Genomic DNA, 6,494 nt, shown 5'->3' on the forward strand with positions numbered 1-6,494 from the left:
GCCCCTGGACTGAGGGCAACCGCCTCCGCATCCTCCAAGATGGAGGCGAAATGGAGGCCTGCCTTTTCCGGGCCTGCCTTTTAGGACTCTGGCCTCGGGCCGTTGATTTCTGCAGATGCTGCCGAGACGGCGGCAGCCCCGCTGGAGAGTGAGTGAGTGAGTGAGTGAGTGAGTGAGTGAGTGAGTGAGTGAGTGAGTGTGTGTGTGTGTGTGTGTGTGTGTGTTCTCTCTTCCGTCGGGGCGAGTGCCCAAGTGTGATCCCCCGTGGTCCGCCACCCAAAGACACTCTAGTCCAGGGCGTAGGCTCTTGGACGGACAGACGCTTTGTTTTTTGGAAGTCTCCCGAGTCTTCTTGGGGAATCGCTAGCAGAGCAAATCGGGAATCCGGTCTGCTGGACCGGTCCGACCTCGGAAGCAGGATTAGATCTCAGCTCGGGGCTGGATCTTTTCTTTTTGCACCTTCCCTGCTAGTCTGGACCAGAAGAGGAATCATTCACTCCATCTTCTGAGGAGCTCACCACCGACTCCTTCACCTCGCTTCCTGTCATTTCGTCCTGTTTTCTTTCCTTTATAGAACGTGTCGCTATGGTAGATCAGTGTTGAATGTCTTTCCAGTCTAGTTGCAAAATCTACCCTTGCACACGGTACCTAAATTTCATGCATGACTATGTTCTCGGCACTTAGAATTGTGTTTGGCACAAAGTCCAGGAAAAATGTCTGAATAGACAGCGATCTTTAACGGCACAGGCTGGGCTGCGTTGAGGGCCACACTCACCAGTTCCCATTCTTTGGATTCAAGTCCATCTCACCACACAAGCCAGTTTTATTTAATGGATGGCTTCCTGTGGCCAGGGGTCATGCTGGGTAATGGAGTAGACGTTGCTTATAAAATTACTGTCCTGTTTTCAAAGCAGAGAAGAGAATCTGGGAACCGAGATAAGGAAGACACACAAACGTCTACAGAGTCACTCTCCATGCAGTGGGCACATGGCTGGGGGAGAAGCCCTGCTCCTCCCCCTGAGACTACTGTCGCTGTCACTAGACTTGACATCCAGCCTTCAGTGACTCCTCGGTAAGAACCTGGTACTGTGCGTGTCCACCACGTACCTGTGAGCCCATGTCTGCGTGGAAACCAGAGCTCTGCATGCATTCCAGTTCACACCCGTGGGGAGGGAGAGAAGCAGCCAATGCCTTCGGCACACCAACCTCCACCCATAAATCATGCTGCAGTTTCGCAGTAGAACACCTGCCGTTTCACAGAGTCCCTGTAAGACGGAGTCATATTACAAGTGGTTCCTGTGCCAGGCATTGTGCCGGTTGAAACTTCATCACAACTGTGTGAGTTGCAGGGATCCCTAACCTCTGGGATCCAAAGCCTGATGATCTGAGGTGGAGCTGATGTAATAACAGAAGTACAAGTGCACAATCAATGTGATGCGCTTTAATCATCCAGAAACCATCCCTCCTACCCCAGTTGGTGGAAAAACTGTCTTCCATGGAACTGGCCCCTGGTGCCCAGACGGTTGGGGATAGCTGAATTCCTGCACCTGTGAGGAAAGTGAGGCCTATAACAGCATATTCTCATGTTGCAGATAATGAAACCAGGCCTCACATGTAATATTTACATGAAGTGGTAAATATTCAAGTCAGTGCCAAGAAATGTGGTAGAGACAGTGGTGGTACATTAGGACCACCTGGGGAATCTAAACCCGTTTCGTCAGAATGAACTGGAATCAACAAGGCTGAAAAACACATCAGGTCAGTTCCTGGAAGTTCCAGGAACTTCCCTTGTATCTAGAAATGGCAGTTGTGTAAAGCTTTGTGGATGATGTAGGGCTTGAGCTGGTTCTTAAAGAAGCTCTGTTCATATAAACCAGCAGTAGGTGGCGCTGTGGCCTAGGAAATGGGGTTTCCTGGGTTTAGACAGCCCCTCTTTGGAGGGCACTACGTGGAGATTAGATAGAAACCCGTCAGACTAAAGAAATCTCCCTGGAGAGGTGATAACGCAGCATGGTCCTTGGAACACAAGAGCGACTGAGGAGTGGCTTCTTGGGGTGCTGCCTCCCAAAGGGGTGGGACCACCTCTGTTGTTCTTACCAAGAGAGGCTCTGTTGAGTCAGGGACCCTCAGACAGGTGGATCCCAGGCATCATCTGACTTGAGCTCCTCAGAGTCAGAGCTGAGAGGGTGGTTGTGCCGGTTGGTTAAAAGCACAACTTCGGGCTGACCTGGCCTGGGTCTGGATGCCAGCACTCCTTGGCGTATGACCTTGTGAGGTGTTAGCTCTCCTGGGCCTCTGTGGGAGTTACCAACAAAGACTATATATAAAGAGAAAGAACCAACAGGATGTGTATGTACATAGAGGGAGAGATTAATGTTGAAGTCACTCACAGGACAGTGGTGCTGGCAGGTCTGGAATGCGCAGGACAGGCGGGCAGGCTGGAGACCCAGGGACCAGCTGATGGTGGGGGTCTCCAGCTCCCAGGCAGTGTGGAGACCCAATTCCTTCTTCCTCCACAGGAACTCTGTTTTCTTTTAAGAGCTTTAACTGAATGGATGAGGCCCACTCAGGTACAGAGGGTAATCTGCTTTACTCAAAGTCTAGTGATAAAACAGTTATTCACATCCAGAAAATACCTTTACAACAATATCTAGACTGGTACTTGATCAAACAGCTGGTTACCATCTTCTAGCCAGTTTGACACATAAAATTAATCATCCAGCCTTCAATTACTTGCTTGTAAAGTGGGCAATGACACTTTTTTGTTTGCTTTTGCAGCCTCAAGCAATGTGTATAGACTACTTGGCCCAAAATTTGCAAAAAATTTTGCACCACAGATAACTTTTAATATTGTTTTTGCAAAGTGAACCACACCGCCTGGCACCAGGGGCTCCAGGCTGTGGGAAGTGGGGGTGATGAGCCAAACTGAATGACCATGGAGGCTGGTGACGCACAGTCGAAGAGCAGGAACCTGTGCCAGGCCTGTTAGCCTGATGCCTGTGCTGGGCGCTGGGGGGAGTCCCTGGGGGCCCTGGGGCTGCTTTGAGCTCCTTAGGACTTCTGCATGAACTCCGTGGCTGTGGTGGAAACTCGCTCGCTCAGGGGGTGCCCTGGGAATCCAGTGAGCTTGTCTGTGCTCAGTGAGCTGCACGGGTATGGGTGACCTGTGGGCAGCTCTACCCCGGCCTCCGCTGATCTTGGCTAACTTGGCTTCTGTGCTTTCCAGCCTTTTCCCTGCATGGCGCTGGGTGTTCACATTTACCATCAGTCACTTTTTGGAACTCTTCCCTTCCCCTCAAAGTGTAATGGAACCATTTCACAGCCACTTCTGTGAACACGTTGGGACACTCACACAGTTCTGTTGATGGTATTTAACTGAGCAAAACCGGTTTTGCCTCCCCTGGGAAGCCCCACCCTGAGGAGCTCCTGTCAGAGGTAGAGGGGACTCTTTCCTTAGCTGTTTCTTGTGTCTCTTCTCAGGAAGAGCTGAGTGACCACACCCTGCCTTTTGAGGAAGACCTGACCCCCCCAAGAAGGCTCTCCCATCCCTCCCTCCGCCTGCTCACCAGTGCCCAGCAGGTCCTCCAGTGGGCTCTTCATCCTCTGAACCCCAGGACGTCTGCCCACCAGCCCATTTCTACTTAGCGATCTGTTCGTCTGTTAGGAGACTCGTGTGTTCTTTCCTCGAAGATGCAACTAGCGCTGAGTGAAACACTGAATAAAGGAAAGGAGAGCTGAATACTCTCTAGGCAGTAACTGATAAGAGAGGCCCAGCCATTTCAACAGCTTGATTGTACAACCAGGAGACGGTACTGATGGAGGCTCTTTGAAGTTCAAACCGACACTGGGATCCACCTACAAACTGCTATTACAGTTTTCCTTTTTCTCCACAGCAGAGTGAGAGCTACAGAAAACTCTCCACTGTGAGTCATGAGCAGTCCTCTTCCCAGGTCTCTCTCTGCTGCTTAGGAGCAGCACCCAGAGGGGCCCCTCGCATCAGGCTTCTTCTGGATGCAGATTCCTTTAGTGCTTTTGGGATTTACTACTTTCCCTGACAAGAACACGACTGGGGCAGTGGCTCCTGTTTGGTAACTGAGCTGCTGTAAGTATGTTTTGAAAAATAGATGCCAAAAACTTGCATGTTAATGTTCCTAGCAGCATTATGAAGAATAGTCAATAGGTTGGAAACAACCCAGATGCCCATCAGCAGATGAAATACAGGATATCCATACAATGGAATACTATCCAACAATAAAAAAGGGACGAAGTGTGGGTTCAAGCTGCAACATGGATGAACTTTGAAGACATTAAGCTAAGTGAAAGAAGCCAGACATAAAGGCTGCAAATTATATGATTCCATTTGTGGCAAATGACCAGAACAGGCAGATCTATAAAGACAGAAAGTAGATTTATGGCTGCAAGAGACTGGGATGGGACATTGGGGAGAAAGAGGGGTGACTGCTGCTGGATATGGGGTTTATTTTGGGGGTGATGAAAACGTTCTCAAAATCGGTTGTGGTGATGATTACCCAACTCTGTGAATGTGCTAACCACCACTGACTTTTACACCTTGCATGCATGCTCAGTTGCTCCAGTCATGTCTAATTCTTTGTGACCCCATGGACTGTAACCTGCCAGGTTCCTCTGTCCATGGAATTTTCCAGGCAAGAATATTGGAGTGGGTTGCCATGCCATCCTCCAGGGGATCTTCCTGACCTAGGGATCGAACCTGCGATCTACTGTACTGATAGGTGGATTCTTTACCCAATAATCCACCTGGGAAGCCCAACTTCATACCTTAAAAGAGTGAACTAAAGGATATGTGAGTTAAATCTCAATGAAGCTCTTTTAAAAAACACTAGCGGCCAGTTTCTGCCCCCGAGAAGCAGGTGGATTGTGTTCTGCGGGCACCAGGAGTGGTTTTCTGTGGGGCAGGTGCCTGAGATGTGCCTGCAGAGCCTACAAAGCACGGCTCTCTGAGAGAGCTGCAAGACTCTCTTACAGGATAACCTTTGGTTCCCTCATTTTGTTTGCCCTGCATCTAGTGCTCTGCCCCTCAGTCCACCTTCTCTGGAGGAGTATTTCGGAAGTGCTCAAAGGCAATAATCTTGATTCGTTCATTTGTTGTTTGTCCTCTAACTCCCTGCAGAGAGCTGGTGCTCAGGAAGATCTTTAGGGAGAAAGGCGATCGGGAGGCTGGGACTGCGTGTGCCGGGCTGACTCGACATGTACCAGTGCCCCTCCCCACCCATGTTCCTCAAGTGCACACCAGTGGGGCCAGGTCACATAACACTGGCCCTCCCCTGCCCCACAGCCGTGGACTTTTCTAGAGGTTATCTGCTCCCTGGAACATTCAGGCTGAATTTCTGAGGGGTCAGAAGGAGGGACCTGTCGCATAGCCACAGTCAGTAAGCAGCCCTGACAGCAGTCACTGGTTGAGTGTGGAAGGTCTGCACAGTAATCAGGGCATCGAGGACTGGGGATCGAGGACTTCCCGAGTGTAGAAGGTCTGCATAGTAATTAGTGAGAGGTATCTAGAACTGGGGATCTGAGGACTTCCCGAGTTTGGAAGGTCTGCGTAGTAATTAGGGCATCGCAAGAACTGGGGATCTGAGGACTTGCCTTGAAGCAGTTTTGGCAGCAGTTGATAGGAATTATGTGAATGGGAAAGACTAGAGATCTCTTCAAGAAAATCAGAGATACCAAGGGAACATTTCATGCAAAGATGGGCTCAATAAAGGACAGAAATGGTAGGGACCTAACAGAAGCAGAAGATATTAAGAAGAGGTGGCAAGAATACACAGAAGAACTGTACAAAAAAGATCTTCATAACCCAGATAATCACTATGGTGGGATCACTCACCTAGAGCCAGACATCCTGGAATGTGAAGTCAAATGGGCCTTAGGAAGCATCACTAGGAACAAAGCTAGTGGAGGTGATGGAATTTGAGTTGAGCTATTTCAAATCCTGAAAGATGATGCTGTGAAAGTGCTGCACTCAATATGCCAGCAAATTTGGAAAACTCAGCAGTGGCCACAGGACTGGAAAAGGTCAGTTTTCATTTCAATCCCAAAGAAAAGCAGTGCCAAAGAATGCTCAAACTACCGCACAATTGCACTCATCTCACACGCTAGTAAAATAGTGCTTAAAATTCTCCAAGCCAGGCTTCAGCAATATGTGAACCGTGAACTTCCAGATGTTCAAGCTGGTTTTAGAAAAGGCAGAGGAACCAGAAATCAAATTGCCAACATCCGATGGATCATTGAAAAAGCAAGAGAGTTCCAGAAAAACATCTATTTCTGCTTTATTGACTATGCCAAAGCCTTTGACTGTGTGGATCACAATAAACTGGAAAATTCTGAAAGAGATGGGAATCCCAGACCACCTGACCTGCCTGTTGAGAAATCTGTATGCAGGTCAGGAAGCAACAGTTAGAACTGGACATGGAACAACAGACTGGTTCCAAATAGGAAAAGGAGTACGTCAAGGCTGC

At 49.1% G+C, this 6,494-nt stretch overlaps 1 long non-coding RNA gene across 1 annotated transcript; it reads left to right on the forward strand.

Moving 5' to 3' along the window:
• Window positions 1–25: 25 nt before the first annotated feature.
• On the forward strand, window positions 26–4,855 carry LOC104996469. Its single transcript, XR_826194.1, has 2 exons — window positions 26–1,072; window positions 3,481–4,855. It is a non-coding gene; the product is annotated as an uncharacterized LOC104996469 (long non-coding RNA).
• Window positions 4,856–6,494: the final 1,639 nt, after the last annotated feature.

Source organism: Bison bison, unplaced genomic scaffold (assembly GCF_000754665.1).
Source record: "Bison bison bison isolate TAMUID 2011002044 unplaced genomic scaffold, Bison_UMD1.0 scf7180017864295, whole genome shotgun sequence".
Taxonomy (NCBI): domain Eukaryota; kingdom Metazoa; phylum Chordata; class Mammalia; order Artiodactyla; family Bovidae; genus Bison; species Bison bison.